Below are 21039 nucleotides of genomic sequence, written 5' to 3'. Positions count from 1 at the left end.
TTCCAAAATTATGGCGCGTTTGGAATGATATACGAGCTACTTCCCAAATAAGATTTGCCATTCACGAGTATTCATATCATAAAATATATATATATATATATATATATATATATATATATATATATATAAAAAAAATAAAAATAAAAAAAGGAAATTGACATATAGTTAGGTTAGGTGAGAGAATTAATTATTTCATCAACTATCATCCATCAAAAATATTCCAATTTTTCTCATGGTTTCTTCCTTACTCCAACCAAACACAGTTTTCATTCTTCTTGACTGTCCCTTCTTCTAGCTCCCTCTTTCTTCGGTTTTCGGTCGCCAGAATCTTTCTTCACGAAGCTCGCTGGAATCCTTCTCTCTTCTTCTTACCGGAATCCAAATGCATATCCTCTTTCTTCAAGTTCAAGGTTTGAATGCTAAACCCATTTTAAAAGTCCAATCTTAAATAAATATACTCATTTTCTTCTTTGGTAATTGTCTCAGCGCGGGTCGGGGTTGAGCTCGTCTTCTTCCTCGTTGCGGAGCCCTGAACTCGTCTTCTTCATTGCTCAAGAGGTTTGGGTCGAGATCCAAAAATTCTTCCAATATATTTTAGTTAGTTCGTCTTTTTAACAAAAAAAAAAGAACAAGTTTAAGTGATTTCATTCACTTTGAAAGTGGTTCCAATGCATTTCTGAGCCAAAAATTAAGTTTTTTTTTTTTTTTTGCAATGAGTTTTTCAGGTGTCACGAAAATGCATACAGTTCGTGATACATGTGTCACGAAATGGATGCATTTCGTGACACTTGTGTCACGAGCCGGATGCACTTCGTGAGGTCACGAACTGGATGTATTTCGATGTTAACAACATTGTTTTAATACTTATATCTAATGTGACCAAATGAATACAGGGGTGGCGGAAATATGTTTAAATGCTAAGCATAGTGGGAAGTGAGTACAACCAAGCATATACCAAGAGGGTGGTACTCTTACACTTTTACTGCCTACCAACTTTAATTACCCAAGTTTGATGCAAACATTGTACGCTCGATTGAACGTGGCCCCTGCAATGCATTCAATCATCGTCAAACACGAAGTTGACGGGCTCATACTGTTAGGAATTCTTGCCCACGAAAAGATTTATTTGTAATTTTCGCTAAAATATTAATAAAATAAAGTTTCGACATTTATAATCTATTTGAATTGAAAGCGTTATCTACTATTGCAAATAGTTACAACAAACGTTCAAAAATCCTTAGTCTCCGTATTAAACTGAGTCACGTGCTGGGCACCTGAGTTTGGACGGTGAACTAAAACAAGGTCGGTGACTGATACAAGCTTGGGTAGCTGTATCCGAAGTCACATATGTGGAACACAAGTGAAGGTTGATCACTTAGTGGGAGCATTCTACACTTGTGGTGCGTGTACGATCCTGACAGACTTTTATTATGGATGTGTCTTGTAAGGACCGTTACGATGCACCAACCGGGGTCAATATGATGGTCACTGTGAGACTTGATCTAAATCCTAAAGTGTTCATGGACTTCTAGGTCTTGTTACTTAGTTCTTTGGCTCATCACGATAAAGGCCAATTGAGGTTGCATAAACAGATGTTTTGGGAACTCGGGACTTGATCGGATAAGGGAAATGTTTCACAGATATGGAATCCAGCCTTCCTGAAAGAAGGTAAACGTTCTCTCACCTAAGGGTTGATTCCGGAACCGATAGATTGCGCGCACTCTCGAAGTAAGTAACGTTCGAGAGAATCTTTCACTGGGGAAGCAACAATGCTTAGGGCTCATATGTATGAGAAAGGTATAACGGAATAATTGACCTCTTCTCGATACGAGTTGAACCTGGAGGATCTTGATCACGTACTAACTATATCAGTGGACACTCGTCACGATGAGTAAATATAATTCCAGTATTAAAGGAGAGTTCAGTCTTAGCTTACACGGTGGAGTATTGACTAAGATTAGACAAATCGATCGAAAAAGAGAAGGGACTATTTCGTCTTTTTGATCGGATTCGTTAAGCTTCAACTACTGGGTCTATAGTCCCCGATTCGGGTTCGATAAGAACGAATATGAACTTTCTAATAATAATGTTTTTATTATAATCCCACATGTTGTAATATGATTAGCAGCATATATTCAAAAATTTGTTTATTTTTTGAATTAACTATTTATAGTGAAATTAATTATTTGTTGTTGGATCAAGTAAATAATTAATTGAATTTTGAATTAGGCCATATGGGCATTGCAAAATTTGAAATTCCTTGGCCCATGGAGAAGCAATTAATTTGTCAATACTCACAGTGGGTATAATGGGAAAACGCCCAAAAACGAAATCCTTTACTCATGGGCACATGAAATTCGAAATACCCATAGTGGGTATATTGGGAAAACGTCCAACGTTTCTCTTTCATGATTTAAATAAAGAGAGAATAATATTTAAGAGAAAATAAGATATTTGTCTTTATTCTCTCTATATTTAAATTTCTAATATCTAGGAGATAATATTAGATTTGATATTATCTCACTATTTAAAAGAGAATAAGATATTGCGTTTTTAAATAGATTCCTTATTTAAAGGAAGATATTATGGAATAATATATCCTAGATTATGATCTAAGGGTTAAGAGAGAAAGTAGGAATTTAAATAAAGATCTAACGGTTGATTTTTAATTGGAGACTAGGGTTTCCTCCATTCCACTACTATAAATAGGGGTTCAAGGGAAGAGAAAATGAAGTACCTAATTGCTCTAGAATTTTCGTCTATTCCCTCTTTGTGGTGGACGAAAATTTCTCTCTTTCTCTCTCTCTTGCCCTCGGAACTCCGTGATTCCAATCCCATAAACACGGTGCGACCTGAATTCAATGTTCGGGGTCATAGTGAGATAAAGATTGTGCCCACTCATATTTCCTATTCGTCTCGGAGATTACGTTTCGGAAGACTGCGGTGTCATCAACGACGACTTGAAGCTGATCCCGAAGTGGTATCAAAGCCAGATTGATTTACTTGTTTGTTTGATCCGCTCATGCTTTTAAATAATGGTTTGAATGACATTATATTTTATTATGTTTTTCATTCGATTCGATAATTGTATATACGAATTGTTTTCGGGTTTGATCGTAGAATATTTAATTCTCGCTTTCTAGATTTTATGTACACCCAAAATTTTGGTGGGTATAGGTTTTATGTAATTTATTTTTCCTGTAAATTATTCTTGTTGTAATCCCGATGTGATCACGACGATCGACGAAACGCCGCAACTACAACCGACCGAAGAAGCCGCTGCACCCATGCAGCGCATCTCCACGCGGCTGAGCCGCAGCCAAGCAGTCCAGCGGGGAGATGCCTTGCGACCCCGCTCCAACGCTGAACCATCCAGCCATGGCCATCTTAGCTGTGGTCTTCTATCCCGCAGCCTGCCTCTAGGGCAGGCCTTGCCGAGCAAGGCTCGGCCCAGCTTGGCAGGCTGGGCCGAGTGGATTCTGTCTGGTCCCGAGGCCCGGATGCCCAGTGGGCCCACGTGGCCCACTGAATTTTAAAAAAAATTCAAGCTAAAAGGAAAATAAATAATTTGAATAATTGATTTATTTTTTCCTTGGGACATAGATATGGGCCCAAATAGGAATCCATAGGCCAATAGTATTGGGCTCATCCTGTTTTTCTTTATAGGGTCAAATAGGAAACGAACAAAACCGAAACAAACCATGCTTGCTTGTTTATGCTTGTTTATTTAAATTCTTTGTCTATGTATGCTTGCTTGCTTGGATATTGTATCGTGGGTTGCTTGCTTGTGGGTTTTCCCATTCATATGTTAAACATCTAATCGAATTAGGATAGTTTTAATGAATGAGTTGAACGGATCAGAGAGCTTTGTCACCGATCCGATAAGAGGCTAAGCGGGGAGGTTATTAAAAGACATTGTCTTCCCTCCCTACTGGAAGCTCATCCGTGAAGGGATGCTATTAGGTTAAACGAGACTAGTTGTCACAAAAACCTAATCACTAAACTATATCGAAACTTAATTGTTTTTGAAGGGTAGTTTAGTAACACTCTTGAGTTTTTAATATGACTTAGTAAACTCGAGTGGATCACCTAGATTAATGAAATGATAGGATAATTAAAATACTAAAAGTATATTGAGTCTTAGGTGTCCAATATTGGCACAACACCGTGAGGATGATGGATCCTTGCTTGATCGGCGGTCTTATTTAAGACATGGTGATCTGCTCCTAAGGACATGCTTTTCTTGATTCCAATACCAAGGTTGTGTCTCTGGCGATAGGTGGGAGGGTCGAATCCAGCGTGTACTGGCTAAGTCAGTGCGTTTGGGCTAGGCTACTTTCATCGAAATGTTGGGTCGACTCAAGCATGAACCAACCTTTGGTTGCTTATGTGGCCAACGATTCCTATAAAACTGAGTAGTTAGTGAGCATAGTTATGAATGTACATGAACCATGATTGTTCACTAATCTGAGATGGTACTCATTTTCACTAGGTGCACTCCGTTACACCACCATAGTGGGGTGGACTGTGGCTATTGGTGGATTACCCTGGAATTTTAAAAACTAAGTCTTTTTATAGATTAGTATTTTTCCCCGTGCTTGGTGCATTATGTTTTTAATTCCTAAACTATATATGATGAATGTTTTTTTTTTCTCTTTTCCAAAAGTTATTTATGTACTTGTATTTTATTATTTTCAGCATGACTTCGAAATATAACCTGCTTAAACACATAATGGATTGTAAGATGATGGTTGGTGAATGTGTTGTCCTCTTAGTGAGAGACATGGCTGATTGGATGAATGAGGCCGCCTGGAAAGGTATCAAGATTGATGAAGCAACGCGAGTGGATATTATTCTGAACTCGCTTGCTGAGGAGTATGCTGACTTCGTCACTTACTTTCGTGGTTTCAGCCCGAATTATGAGATGGCGAAGTTTCATAGTGAACTCCTTGGATGGCGTGATGGTTTGGTAAAGTACGCTTACCATCAAATGGAACCTAGATTGATTCCATCATCCCATCAATATTCACCTATTGATTTACCGCTGGAGAACGTTCTCGTAGTGGAAGAGCCTTCAATCATAGAGATTTCTCATGATGAAGATGACTCAAACCCTGAGTCTTGTGGAGGTAATGTGCCGTTCACAAACATACATGTATTAGAAGAATTTTATGCTGGAGATTCGTTCTCGTCCTGGATTGAAGATTCGGGGACAACTAATCATGTCTGTACATCTTTACAGGTGTTTGACTCTTGGGAAGAACTGAAATGAGACGAACTACAGCTTAGAGTGGGGAACGGAGAGTCCGTCATGGCTAAAGCTTTGGGGATAGTTCAACTTCTATTTGGAAATAAATATTTGATACTTGATTCAGTTTATTTTATTCTTGGTTTTTGTAGAAACCTTATTTCAGTTTTTGAGTTATTAAAACATAAAATTTTCTTTGTCCTTGGAAGAGAATGCTATGAGTATTTCTTTTGACAGAAGAAAAATATGCGATGCTCTTTTATATAATGGATTATATGTGTTAACCACTCAATATAAATTTTCATTTAATGTTGAAATGTTTAAAGTAGCTTCTCTCACCTCTAATAAGAAAATTAAGTTATCTGAAGATGAACAAACATATCTTTGGCACTTAAGACTTGGTCACATAAACATTAAAAGGCTAGAGAGACTTTCAAGGCTTGGGCCATTGAAACATCTCAAAGTGCGAACTCTGCCAGTTTGTGAATCATGTATAGAAGGAAAAATGACCAAGCGATCTTTTACTGGAAAAGGATTAAGAGCCACCAAACCTCTGCAACTGGTTCACTCTGATGTCTGCGGATCGATGAGTGAAGCTACGAGAAGGGCTTACGAATACTTTGTCACTTTTACTGACGATTATACGCAATATGGTTTCATTTACCTAATGCATAGAAAATCTGAAACTTTCGAGAAGTTTAAAGAATTTTGTGCTTATGTTGAAAATCAATTAGGTAAAACTATTAAGACATTCTGATCGGATCGGGGAGGCGAGTTCTTAGATATAAAGTTCATCGATCATTTGTTGGAATATGGGATTGTGTCACAACTGTCAGCTCCTGGTAACCCGCAACAAAATGGGGTTGCTGAAAGGAGAAATATAACTTTATTAGACATGGTAAGATCCATGATAAGCTACTCTTAACTTTCAACAACATTCTGGGGTTATGCATTAAAAACTGCCATGCATATATTAAATCATGTTCCTTCTAAATCTGTATCCAAAACCCCTATGGAATTGTGGAACGGAGCTAATGCTGGTTTGCGCTATTTCCGTGTATGGGGTTGTTCCGCTCATGTCTTGAAAACGAAATAGAGCAAGCTGGAACAAAAAACAAGCGTATGCTTCTTTGTTGGTTATCCTGAAGGGACAAAAGGAGGTATATTTTATGATCCCGTAGATAGGAAAACTTTCGTTTCTACTCATGCTACTTTTCTTGAAGATGATTATGTTAAAAACCCTTAAACATCGTAGTAAGATTTTACTCGAGGAAATGATTAGACCAACTCCAACGACTAACATCGAAGGAGATCCATCTCAACCTACAAATATTGTGAGAGTGGGAGATGAAGAAGAAAACAAAAACACTCGTCCAAGTGTTTCACTGCCTCGTCGTAGTGGGATGGTTTCTAGAGAGCCTGACCGATATCTTGGCTTTGAAGCAAACGTCGATGTATTGGATGCGAACGATGACGACCTCGCATCATATAATGAGGCTATGGTCGACTTGGACAAAGATAAATGGCTAGATTCCATGAATCAAGAGATAGAGTCTATGCACTCAAACTCGGTCTGGACTCTAGTAGATGCACCTAAACAAATCAAACCGATGGGTTCTAAGTGGATCTATAAGAGGAAGAAATGAGCTGCTTGATAAGTCTAAACCTTTAAGGCTAGACTTGTGGCTAAGGGTTTCACCCAGAGAGAATGTATCGACTACGACGAAACTTTCTCTCCTGTAGCCATGTTCAAATCCATCAGAATTTTTCTGGCCATTGCAGCTCATTATGGCTATGAGATCTGGCAAATGGACGTAAAGACACCATTCTTGAATGGCTATCTGGAAGAAGAAATCTATATGGCTCAACCAGATGGATTCATACAAAAGGGTCAAGAGCACAAGGTTTGCAAATTATTGAAGTCCATTTATGGACTTAAGCAAGCATCTAGATCCTAGAATCAAATGTTTGATGAAGTTATCAAGACCTATGGTTTCAAACAAAGTCTTTCCCAGCCTTGAGTGTACAAGTACTCGAAAAGTAACGTTGTGGTTTTTTTTAGTGCTTTATGTAGATGATATCCTATTGATAGGAAGCAACATAGCGTTGCTATCTAACATAAAAGCCTGGCTGGCAAATCAATTCCAAATGAAGGATTTGGGGAATGCTACTTTTGTTCTAGGTATCCAAATCATTCATGATAGGAAGAACAAACTACTAGCTCTGTCTCAAGGTACTTATATCAATAAGGTACTTGCACATTTTTCGATGCAAAATGCCAATGGCGCATTATTATCAATGCGGTCAGGGATGCCCCTTTCTAAAGAGCAGTGTCCTAAGACACCGCAAGAAGAGGAAGATATGAGACGAGTACCCTATGCTTCAGCAGTTGGGAGCTTGATGTATGCAATGCTGTGTACACGGCCCGACATATGCTATGCAGTGGGAGTTGTTAGTAGATACCAGTCAAATCCTGGTCATAATCATTGGACGGCTGTTAATTATATATTGATGTATCTTAAGAGAACTAGGGATATGTTGCTAGTATACACAAGTAAGGACTTGGTGGTACAAGGATACACTGACTCTGATTTCCAAGCAGACTGTGACATGTTGAAGTCTATGTCTGGCTCAGTGTTCACTCTCAATGGAGGACTGATTGTTTGGGGAAGCGTAAAGCAATCCAGTATCATAGACTCTACAATGGAAGCTGAATACATAGCAGCTTCTGAGGCAGCCAAAGAGGCTGCTTGGCTTAAGAACTTCTTAGTCGAACTGGAGGTAGTGCCTAGAATGATTGAGCCTGTGCAACTCCACAGTGACAACACTGGAGCCATTGCAAACTCAAAGGAGCCTCGCAGCCATAAGAGAGGAAAGCACATAGAATGAAAGTATCACCTGATAAGGGAAATAGTTCGAAGGGGAGACGTGGCTGTCATGAAGATCTCGACGCTGGACAACATCGCAGATCCAATGACTAAATGGCTGCCCGAACGTGTGTTCATGAAACACATAGAAGGGATGGGTCTTAGATATATGCCACACCTTCTCTAGGTCAAAGTGGGAGATTGTTAGGAATTCTTGACCACGAGAAGATTTATTTGTAATTTTTGCTTAAATATTAATAAAATAAAGTTACGACATTTATAATCTATTTGAATTGAAAGTGTTATCTACTATTGCAAATAGTTACAACAAACGTTCATCAATCCTTAGTCTCTCTAATAGATTGAGTCTCGTGCTGCGCACCTGAGTTTGGGCGGTGAACTAAAACAAGGTCGATGACTGATACAAGCCCGGGTAGCTGTATCCGAAGTCACATATGTGGAACACAAGTGTGTTGTCAATGGTGCCCACAAGAAGAGCTGTAGTGTGTATTTATGTACATTTGATGTCATATAGTCTTACGAAGACTCTTGCTTGTAACTGCTTATTCATTAATGAAAAGTTGAAACGTTCATTCATTCTTCCTTGTCTGTTTGAAGCTTTATGATAAAACATTAGTCTTTAGTCCATAAACAAACTAAACAACTTACGAAGAGACAAATGTAGATTTGCATGAACAAACTCTTCGTAGTTTGCTTAAAACGATATATTCGCAATCTAAGGGTCAAAGGACTATTGACCTCAGTATGATTGTTAGAATAATATATGATGTCTGGTTATGAGGCATTGAGAGTTGGAGACTCTATAGTTCTTCTAGGTATCTTCCGAAGGTACTGAATTGACCAGTGCACTTCTAGAGACAAGATAAGAACAAACCATTTAACCTCTTATGTCTCGAAGTCACTACGTATGAATTGCATCGTGCTTACCTTAATCCTGAAATGAGACATGTCATTTCACACCTTAGTATTCTCATTTGAGAAAGTCAGAGTTCCGACACACTATGTGATTCCGAACAAGGCCTATTGGTGAAGTACTAAGTTGTGAGAATGTCATGAGTAACTTTGTGAAGTTCTCATAGATATGGAATTCATGTACAAGATTGTTGAAATGCAATGTATATCACCTCATGCTTTGTTCCTTGGAGTGTGAATAAATGAACTGGCCAGTGTCCAAATTGAGTCTTGAGTCTTTTGGATGAAACAATGTGACTTGTTAGCTCCTCGTCAATACATTGTTTCTAACTTATTCACAAGCGACAAAGGAGTTGAGGAAATAACAGCTAGAAGGGTAAAATGGTAATTTTGTAAATCCCGACTAGCTGATGATATTCATGAAGGGTAGACACTGATAATATTATGTGGATCCACTCATTACAATTAGGTTGAATTCTTGAGTAGAAAATAAATTCATTTGAACCGAGAGATTTTCAGTGTCAACTCTTTAGTGGAGTCAGTTGACATTAAGCTAAACTTGGAAAAGGTTTGTGAACTTTTGAGTCCAAGTATTTTAGCTCAAGCTTTGTTCATTTGGATCCATGAGGTCACTGTCACGAATCGCATCGATTAGGAATAGTTAAACTGGAAGCTAAGTCAAAACAAAAACGAAAATTGTCAAAATGGTATTTTTGTCTTTTGAGACATAGCATGAAATGAATGTCAATAACTTTTTTGACATTGTCATATGATGACAAATGAAGTTAAAACCTCACGGCCAAGTTAAAGAATTTGGGCCTTGAAGATTAATTTCATTTCATGGAATTTTATGTGAAAATTCTTAATGGGCTTTTCTTATTTTGTCATGAACAAATAAAGAAACATCTAGAAGCATGTTCTAGACTCAAAATTTCGTGCATACCATAGAGAGAAAGAGGAAATTATTTTGTGCATTGATGTATGAAGATACTTGCCAAAAGAAAAGAGGAAACAAATTTCCTCCACGAGGAAAGGGAATTTCGGCCATCAAGCAAGAGAGAACAAAAGAGGAAACAAATCCAAAGCCTTCTAGAAGGTATCTTGGCCGTGTGACTCTAAGGGAAAAAGGGAAATAATTTGCTCATGAATATGTGATATTCTATAGAAGAGGAAACTACCTTGTTGAAGGTAATCCCTCCCCTATAAATAGAGGCCTCATTCTCATTGTTTATTCATTCCACATAAGTTAGAGATTGAGAGCCTCTCTCTCTAGACCTTGTGGCCGCCCCTCTCCTCTCTCTCTCTAGTCAATTTCGTTTTATTGTTTTGGCACCTAGGTCCTCATTTGACCTAGAGTTTAGCTCTGCGACTTCAAGACTCGTTCTTAAGTCGTAGTGTTTAAAAGTGCCCACTCACTAATTCTTTTTATTTCGAGTGATTTAGTGATAGAGACTTTCGTGGTTGCTCGAGGTGCCGAGGAAAGAAAGAGAGACGTGCTGCGAGGGAGACGAGCGTTGCAACTTTCCAAAAGCTTCTCAAAGTTCAAGCTTCAAGAAAGGTTAGTAAACTTCTATGCTCATAATAGTTTTTATTTACATGTGCTTGCTCTTTGTCTAGGTTAGTAAAAACCGTTTTACTTGAAAAAGAAATTTTTTAAAATTCTGCCGTTTAATGAAGCGTTAAACTTTTTCTTAAACCCTAGATCAATTGCAACAAATGGTATCAGAGCTATGGTCAAAGATATGCATGTACATGTATTTAAAAATATGAGCTTGAAAATCGTTTTCGAAAGTTTACTAATTTTGTGACAAGTTAGAATTGTTTTCTTAGATTTTTTTTAATTTATTGCTCTTGCCTTTAAATTAAAAATAATGTTGATTTTCTATGAGTTTGGGATGTTATTAAAACACATTAGAATCAGTTCTAAAAGTTTTTAATTTTTTATATTGAAAAATGTGTTTTAAAGGTTTGAGAAATTTCGAGTAAATTTTGTGACTAGTTTTCTTGTCTTACTAGTTTCTTTTATTTACTTGAATCGTTTTATGCATGTTGTTATTTCTTTTATATCATGTTATTACCTTGCTAATAAAACACCAATAAAAGCTTTAACAACATCCTAAAACGTTCCGTTACACTCGATTCTTTTTCGCACCTAAAAAGGACCAAGCTTTAATTATTTCTTTTTCTTCGAGCTGGAGTAAAACCCGCAGAAAAAGTGGCATACCTCTATGTTCAGAAATCTAAATTTAATGATTCTTGAATCAAATTAAAGCTCTGTCTGTCCTCTGTCCAATGCCACCGGTTTCAGGTCAAAAGGACATCGGAACCGCCAGTTATGGTGATTTTACTCCGAGGTGCGCGGCTGTTCCGAAAGTCCAGTTTTTTTAGAATTCCGGATTTTCAGCCCCACTACCATGAGTTATAGAACTCTAATGAGAAAAATTTCTTGAGCAAAAATGTTTTCAAAAGATTATAAACATGATGTGTAAGATTAAAATGTTTTGATTTTTAAAAGTTTAATTGAAATTTAATTTTTACAAAACTAGTTTGAATTTTGAAAAACCGTTTTCGCTTTCAAACTTGAAAAATATTTTGTCATCCAAATCAAATAAATTTTCAAAATGTTTTCAAAGCTATATCTATATCACATATGTTCAAAATCTATATGCTCTTGAAAATTTGAGTGGGAGGTCTCCTTGTAGACAAGCCGAAAAATAAATGGATGTGTAATCTCAAACTTTCAAGTGTTCGAGTGGGTTGAAGTTCACACTTCCCTCATGCACTTTCCCGAAATAGAAAATAGGAAAAGATCGAGTATGTACCTTGTGCCTTTATGCACTAACACTGCTCTGAACATGATGATCTAGGATTCTCTTCTAGTTGTCCGCTCTGTCGCTCTCTAACTAGGAAATCCGTTTCCGAACTTACAAGAGTCGATGAACCAACTCCAAAAACTAAGTGGGAGGGTTATATTTGTTGTTTGTAACCCACGATCCCCAACACTAATGAAAGAAGCAATTAACGTAGGACTAAGAGCCGCTCTTGCGACCCTCTCTTAAATGGGAGTACTCCCAGGCGTTTTTGCTTCGATCATTGCTCAATGAGCTACGTCCGAGAGTGAGACGATGATGACAAGGCCTCCTCTTGGGGGATTGTTTTTCAAAGTTGATCTTTTGGACTAAGTGGTTGGTTGCACACTTAGGCTCAATCCCTAGTAATCCTCCCTTGAGGCTCTGCGAAAGGATGTGAGTGATCAAACCAATTTAAAAGGTGGCTAGTCAAAATTGATGTATTGACATCTTGGCTAAGCATTAATGATGTGTCATTTACTTATAAATGGAGATTTTTTGCGGCCTTCTCTTGAGGGAGTAAATTATCGTTTGGTTTATAACACCTTTTGATTTTATCAAAGTCTTAGATAAAACTTAAATCCTAAACCTAAGACTAATCATAAACTTGTTTCAACTTAAATAAGCAACATGTCTCTCAACACTCTCTCGATCATCCTTTCCTCGAACAAACTCGAAACCTAGAACTACGTTAATTCGAAACATAACCTCGATATCATCCTTACCATTAACAAGCACAAATGGGTACTCACCACCCCATGTCCTCCTCAAACGAATGATGATTGGACTCAAGAGGACAAAGACGCCTTGGCGGCCTGGCTCTGCTCCGATGAGATTGTGAGGTGCTTCAATGAACAATGTGTTGCAACAACAATATCGTGACATCGAGAGTGCCGCCGACATGCTCAACAATCTACATAAGATGTTTGGAGGGCAAAGGCGTCAAGCAAGGCAACAAGCAGTCCGACAGTTTATGAACTGTCATATGAAGGCTAGGACTCCTGTTGGAAACTTTATGATACTGATCATTAGTTTTCTGAATAAAATGGAAATCCTAGGATCTGAGATTGATGGGAAGAATGTCATAGATATGATCTTAGAAACTCTCCCCGCATCTCTTGATACCTCCAAGATGAACTACTCCATAAACAAGCTAGAGTACACTGTTACCAAGCTTATGAAGGAAATTCACACTGCTGTAGGTCTCACTAAGAGAAAGAGGAATCAAGGAGAGGCACATGCTACTGAGCACAAAGCCTCTGCCTCTGGAACTAAGAAGATACCTCACAAAAGGCCGATAAAAAGAACTGTCCTGCCTATCTCAAAGCAAAGGAACATAGTATTGTACTAGTTAGCGAAGCATGCTTAGTAGCTGATAATGTATCAACGTGGATTCTTGACTCCGCTGCTACTAACCATATTTGTTGTTCCTTGAATAGTTTCAAGAAAACCAAAAGCTTAGAGGAAGGCGAGTTCTGTTTCAAATGGGGTGATGGGAGCCTGGTGTCTGCGAAGGCTGGGGGATCCATGACGCTGTCTTTTGAAGACCGCACTTTAAACTTGAATAATGTTTATTTTGTTCCTACCTTTGGGAAGAACTTAATATCCGTTGCTCGTCTTCTTGAGCAAGATTAATGTTTAAAGTTCATTAAGAATGGAATTCGTATTTCGTTTCCTGATAATTCTTTTGTCACTGATGCATGTATGAAGAATTCTCTTTTCTACATCTATCCCACTCAACCTTCTCTTTTAGACACCGAAATAGATAATGATCTAATTAGGGAGCCAAAGAGGATCAAACTTTCTGAATCCTCCGATCTAACAAAATCAACATACCTCTGGCACTTAAGACCTGGTCATATCAGTCTAGATAGGATTAAGAGACTTGTGAGGGACGGTCCACTCCAAGCCTCTGCAATAGGTTCACTACCTACTTGTGAATCCTGCATAGAAGGAAAAATGACTAAGCGACCTTTCTCCGATAAGGGTCGAAGAGCCACTGAGTTGCTGGAACTAGTACATTCTGATGTATGTGGTCCGCTCAGCCAACAGGCACGTGGAGAATACGAATACTTCGTTACCTTCACCGATAATTACTATTTGCTCAAACACAAATCCAGGACCTTTAACGTATTTAAGGTCTTTAAGGCTTTAGTGGAAAAGCAAACTGGCAAAGTGATCAAAACCCTTCGATCTGATCGAGGTGGTGAGTAAATGTCTGGAGAGTTCGATGACTTTCTTAAAGAAGAAGGTATCGCTTCTCAGCTTACCGCACCTGGCACACCTCAACAAAACGGAGTGTCAGATAGAAGAAACCGAACTCTTATGGAGATGGTTAGATCAATGATGAGTTACTCATCACTCCCTATTTCCTTTTGGGGATATACCCTCGAAACAGCCGCTTATATTCTGAACCAAGTTCCGTCCAAGACGGTTCCTAGTACTCCTTATGAACGATGGATTGGCCGTAAAGTGAATCTTGGCCGCATCAAAATTTGGGGTTGCCCCGCACACGTGCTAAGGCAAAAGACTAGCAAGTTGGCTAGTAGGTCAGAATTGTGTCTGTTCATTGGATATCCAAAGGAAACCAAGGGTTTTACTTTCTATAGTCCCGAGGACGATAAGACTTTCGTTAGCACGAATGCTCGTTTCCTTGAGGAGGACTTTATGAACGATGCAAAACCTAGAAGCAAAATTGTGCTTGAAGAAAAGTTGAGTGAGGAAGCTTCTACCTCATCTGTAAGAACTATTCTTACCCCAACTGAAACACAACCTAACTCATCAGAATCTCGTCAAGTAGTACTTCGACGTAGTGGGAGGGCTACTCAAAAGCCTGACAAGTACATGTCTTATGGAGACTCTCTCGTAGCCGTCTCCGACATGGATGATCCTGTTTCCTATAGCCAAGCGATGGCTTGTTCTGAATCAAACCTTTGGTTTGACGCCATGAAAGTTGAAATGCACTCGATGTATGTCAACAAAGTCTGGAAACTTGTAGACCTTTCTGAAGGGATTAAACCCGTAGGGTGTAAGTGGATATACAAGAAGAAAAAGGGTCCTGATGGGAACGTCGAGACGTTCAAAGCACGACTTGTGGCGAAGGGTTATACCCAACAAGAAGGGATTGACAATGAAGAAACCTTCTCGCCAGTCACGATGCTTAAATCCATCCGCATACTCCTATCCATAGCTGCAGCTCTCGACTATGAGATATGGAAAATGGATGTCAAGACAGCCTTCCTGAATGGCAATCTTGACGAGCGCATTTACATGGCTCAACCAGACGGTTTCGTGGATAAAGGTCAAGAGACCAAGGTTTGTGAGTTGCTTAAATCCATTTATGGACTAAAGCAAGCATCTAGGTCATGGAATATTAGATTCGATGAAACTGTAAAAAGTTTCGTCTTTGAACAGTCAATAGATGAGCCTTGTGTTTACAAGTTAATACACGAAGGCAAAGTTGTGTTTCTGGTACTATATGTCGATGATATATTACTTATTGGTAATGACGTGGGTAAGTTATCTGAGGTTAAGGTATGGCTAGCAAAGCAATTCGATATGAAGGATCTAGGAGAACCCGCGTACATTCTGGGAATCCAAGTCTTTCGAGATAGGAAAAACCGGACCATGTCGCTCTCTCAAGCATCTTATATTGATAAGGTGATGGATCGCTTCTCGATGCAAGACTCCAAGAAGGGCCAAACACCCTTTAGGCATGAAGTCTCACTCTCTAAGGACCAGTCTCCCAAGACTGCACAAGAGATTGAAGACATGAGAAAAATTCCTTACGCCTCTACCATAGGAAGCCTCATGTATGCTATGCTTTGCACTAGACCTGCCATCTGTTTCGCCGTTGGCGTAGTTAGCCGTTTCCAATCCAACCCTGGACCCGAACACTGGATTGCTGTTAAGCATGTTCTTAATTATCTTCGAAGAACTAGGAACTTGATGCTTACATACTCAAGTACTGACCTGACTATGACGGGATATACTGACTCCGATTTTCAAGCGGATAAGGATTCCAGGAAATCCACTTCGGGATCTGTGTTCATCCTTAATGGTGGAGCTGTTGTGTGGAGGAGTATTAAGCAATCTCGCATTGCTGACTCCACAATGGAAGCAGAATATGTGGCTGCTTGTGAAGCATCCAAAGAGGCTGTATGGCTTAGAAAATTCCTTAAGTATTTGGAAATTGTTCCGAACGTCGACGAGCCCATGACCCTTTATTGGGATAATAGTGGGGATGTCGCTAACTCAAAGGAACCTCGAAGCCATAAGCGCTCTAAACATATTGAGAGGAAATACCATTTGATTCGAGAGATCGCGCAACGCGGAGATGTGGAGGTGAAGTAGATCTCTCGCAGATCCATTCACCAAGGCCCTAGCGAACAAGGTCTTCGACCATCATCGAGAGGGATTAGGCATGAACGACTACACACATCTTCTTTGAGTCAAGTGGGAGTTTGTTGTCAATGGTGCCCACAAGAAGAGTTGTAGTATGTATTTATGTACATTTGATGTCATATAGTCTTACGAAGACCCTTGCTTGTAACTGGTTATTCATTAATGAAAAGTTGAAACGTTCATTCATTCTTCCTTGTCTGTTTGAAGCTTTATGATAAAACATTAGTCTTTAGTCCATAAACAAACTAAACAACTTACGAAGAGACAAATGTAGATTTGCATGAACAAACTCTTCGTAGTTTGCTTAAAAAGATATATTCGCAATCTAAGGGTCAAAGGACTATTGACCTCAGTATGATTGTTAGAAGAATCTATGATGTCTGGTTATGAGGCATTGAGAGTTGGAGACTCTATAGTTCTTCTAGGTATCTTCCGAAGGTACTGAATTGACCAGTGCACTTCTAGAGACAAGATAAGAACAAACCATTTAACCTCTTATGTCTCGAAGTCACTACGTATGAATTGCATCGTGCTTACCTTAATCCTGAAATGAGACATGTCATTTCACACCTTAGTATTCTCATTTGAGAAAGTCAGAGTTCGGACTCACTATGTGATTCCGAACAAGGCCTATTGGTGAAGTACTAAGTTGTGAGAATGTCATGAGTAACTTTGTGAAGTTCTCATAGATATGGAATTCATGTACAAGATTGTTGAAATGCAATGTATATCACCTCATGCTTTGTTCCTTGGAGTGTGAATAAATGAACTGGCCAGTGTCCAAATTGAGTCTTGAGTCTTTTGGATGAAACAATGTGACTTGTTAGCTCCTCGTCAATACATTGTTTCTAACTTATTCACAAGCGACAAAGGAGTTGAGGAAATAACAGCTAGAAGGGTAAAATGGTAATTTGTAAATCCCGACTAGCTAATGATATTCATGAAGGGTAGACACTGATAATACTCTGTGGATCCACTCATTACAATTAGGTTGAATTCTTGAGTAGAAAATAAATTCATTTGAACCGAGAGATTTTCAGTGTCAACTCTTTAGTGGAGTCAGTTGACATTAAGCTAAACATGGAAAAGGTTTGTGAACTTTTGAGTCCAAGTATTTTAGCTCAAGCTTTGTTCATTTGGATCCATGAGGTCACTGTCACGAATCGCATCGATTAGAAATAGTTAAACTGGAAGCTAAGTCAAAACAAAAATGAAAATTGTCAAAAGGGTATTTTTGTCTTTTGAGACATAGCATGAAATGAATGTCAATAAATTTTTTGACATTGTCATATGATGACAAATGAAGTTAAAACCTCACGGCCAAGTTAAAGAATTTGGGCCTTGAAGATTAATTTAATTTCATGGAATTTTATGTGAAAATTCTTAATGGGCTTTTCTTATTTTGTCATGAACAAATAAAGAAACATCTAGAAGCATGTTCTAGACTCAAAATTTCGTGCATACCATAGAGAGAAAGAGGAAATTATTTTGTGCATTGATGTATGAAGATACTTGCCAAAAGAAAAGAGGAAACAAATTTCCTCCACGAGGAAAGGGAATTTCGGCCATCAAGCAAGAGAGAACAAAAGAGGAAACAAATCCAAAGCCTTCTAGAAGGTATCTTGGCCGTGTGACTCTAAGGGAAAAAGGGAAATAATTTGCTCATGAATATGTGATATTCTATAGAAGAGGAAACTACCTTGTTGAAGGTAATCCCTCCCCTATAAATAGAGGCCTCATTCTCATTGTTTATTCATTCCACATAAGTTAGAGATTGAGAGCCTCTCTCTCTAGACCTTGTGGCCACCCCTCTCCTCTCTCTCTCTAGTCAATTTCGTTTTATTGTTTTGGCACCTAGGTCCTCATTTGACCTAGAGTTTAGCTCTGCGACTTCAAGACTCGTTCTTAAGTCGTAGTGTTTAAAAGTGTCCACTCACTAATAATGTTTTTATTATAATCTCACATGTTGTAATATGATTAGCAGCATACATTCGGAAATTTGTTTATTTGTCGAATTAATTATTTATAGTGGAATTAATTATTTGTTGTTGGATCAAGTAAATAATTAATTGAATTTTTAACTGGGCCATATGGGCATTGCAAAATTTGAAATTCCTTGGCCCATGGAGAAGCAATTAATTTGTCCATACCCACAGTGGGTATATTTAGAAAACGCCCAAAAACGAAATCATTTGCTCATGGGCACATGAAATTCGAAATACCCATAGTGGGTATATTGGGAAAACGCCCAACTTTTCTCTTTCATGATTTAAATAAAGAGAGAATAATATTTAAGAGAAAATAAGATATTTGTCTTTATTCTCTCTATATTTAAATTCCTAATATCTAGGAGATAATACTAGATTTGATATTATCTCACTATTTAAAAGGGAATAAGATTTTGCATTTTTAAATAGATTCCTTATTTAAAGGAAGATATTATGGAATAATATATCCTAGATTATGATATAAGGGTTAAGAGAGAAAGTAGGAATTTAAATAAAGATCTAATAGTTGATTTTTAATTGGAGACTAGGGTTTCCTAAAACCTCTCCATTCCACTACTAGAAATAGGGGTTCAAGGGAAGAGAAAATGAAGTACCTAATTGCTCTAGAATTTTCGTCCATTCCCTCTCTGTGGTGGACGAAAATTTCTCTCTCTCTCTCTCTCTCTCTCTCTCTCTCTCTCTCTCTCTCTCTCTCTCTCTCTCTTGCCCTCGGAACTCCGTGATTCCAATCCATAAACACGGTGCGACCTGAATTCATTGTTCGAGGTCGTAGTGAGTTAAAGATTGTGCACACTCATATTTCCTATTCGTCTCGGAGATTACGTTTCGGAAGACTGCGGTGTCATCAACGATGGCTTGAAGCTGATCCCCAAGTTTCAGAAAAAGACGAAGGAGTAGCGTAATTATTTTTTCCGCACGGTTATTAAGGTGAATTAATCACCAACACATACCGCCAACCATAGACGACAATGAAAGTTTACGATGTTATTTGCATTTGAGGAAGAACGAATTGAACCAGACGAAGTTGAATCTTGTACTTGAAATTAGTCAAGAGCCATTTGAGGATGAAAAAGCGGATGGAACCTCTTCTCCACGGTTAAATCCACTCCGACATCAAACACAAGCGAGAGTGGATTTGCTGGTAATCGAACCAAGATCATTCCAAACATGTCGAGTTCTATATCCGAGTCACGTGAATGAGACTAACCAAGTCCGGAGGCTCTCGTCAATGATATTGTTGGGCTGGATGACATCAATACTTTTACCCAGGCAACATCTCCCAACCCAGAGCACTACTTCAAATATATGCATTTCGTCGCACCCGATGCCCAAAATATCGCACCCGAAAGTTCTTCAGGTATGACTTTAAATGCGACATTGTCTACCCAAAAGTCCATCACTAAAGGCTTCGGGTGCGACATGTCGCACCTAAAAGTGTCACATATTAGGTGCGACACTTTTCGGTGCGACAGGTTTCACCAAAAGTCGCACCTATTTGGCTTCAAAAAATTTAAAAAAACGAATATTAGGTGCGACATGTCGCACCTAATACATTATTTTAATTAAAATAAATAAATTTGTATGCCGCCCCTCTTCCCCCTCCTCCCTCGCCGGGCCTCAGCCCTTGTAACCCCTCTTCCCCCTCCTCCCTCACCGGCCTCCCCCTCCTCCCTCGCCGGGCCTCAACCCTCGCCGCCCCTCCTCTCCCTCCTCCCTCGCCGTCCTCGCCCTCGACGGGCGAGAGAGGAGGCGTTGTGCTCTGTTGGAGGGCGGAGAGCAAAAGAGGTCGGCCCGGGCATTGAAGCTCAAGAACACAGACTCTTTTGAAATTATAAGGTAAAATTTCATCTCCGCTCAAACTTCATGTTAATTCAAACCGATTAGTTCTGCAATTGCCTAACTTCGTTACACATTATCTATTTTGTGACTGATGTGTCACGAAATGGATGCACTTCGTGTCTTATGTGTCACGAAATAGATGTATCAAAATGTAATTGACCATGTGTACATCTCTATGTTTTAAGATATAATCCAAAGCACACTTGTTCTGTGGAGGAAAGACAAAAAGGTCAACTGCAAGCTATTGCAATCTTGGTTGGAGAGAGGGTGAAACACAAATTTAAGTGTACATAGTTGTACCCCAAAGGAGATCCAGAATTACATGGGAACAGAGGTTGGAGTCAATATTTCATGCAGAAAAACATAGAGGGCAAAAGATGTGCAATATTGTCCTTATATGGGACTGAGGATGAGTCGTATATGTAAAGTATAAACTTTTGAATCACTCGACTTGTAAATTCAAGTATGATAAATGAGCTTCCGTTGTTACAATTAAATTTTTGAGTGAATTATTGTCCAATAAGTTTATTGAATTAATTTAAGATGTGTTAAGGTAATGGAAAATCTCGGAATAAATAAATGATTTATCAAATTCGTCTCGAATAATAAATTATTTTTTGATGAAATATTCCAGAAATTAATTTGAATTAATTGAGAACGAACGAGAAAATTCTCGGTTTAATCATATAATTATAATCCGCTTGTTTATGGATTTAGTTAAATAATTATGTGATTAAGAACTTAGTTGTAACAATTTTCAGGACCTATTTGATAGGAATTTTGAAAGTGGGGTCAGTTTGAGGCAGTGAGAAAAGAAAAAGGATTTAAATGAGCAATTATGGAAGTCTTGTGTCATATAAATTGAATCTCTTTCTTTCTCTCTCATCACT

General features: G+C 38.6%; 1 pseudogene; it reads left to right on the top strand.

The window, feature by feature from the left end:
• The first annotated feature begins 7546 nt into the window (after window positions 1-7546).
• LOC149402741 (secreted RxLR effector protein 161 pseudogene) lies at window positions 7547-8137 on the top strand (annotated as a pseudogene).
• The last annotated feature ends 12902 nt before the right edge of the window (window positions 8138-21039 follow it).

This window comes from Urtica dioica, chromosome 3 (assembly GCF_054948205.1).
Source record: "Urtica dioica subsp. dioica isolate 48M chromosome 3, U.dioica_male_clone48M_v1_H2, whole genome shotgun sequence".
In the NCBI taxonomy this organism is placed as follows: domain Eukaryota; kingdom Viridiplantae; phylum Streptophyta; class Magnoliopsida; order Rosales; family Urticaceae; genus Urtica; species Urtica dioica.
This window is presented reverse-complemented; position numbering and strand designations above follow the sequence as displayed.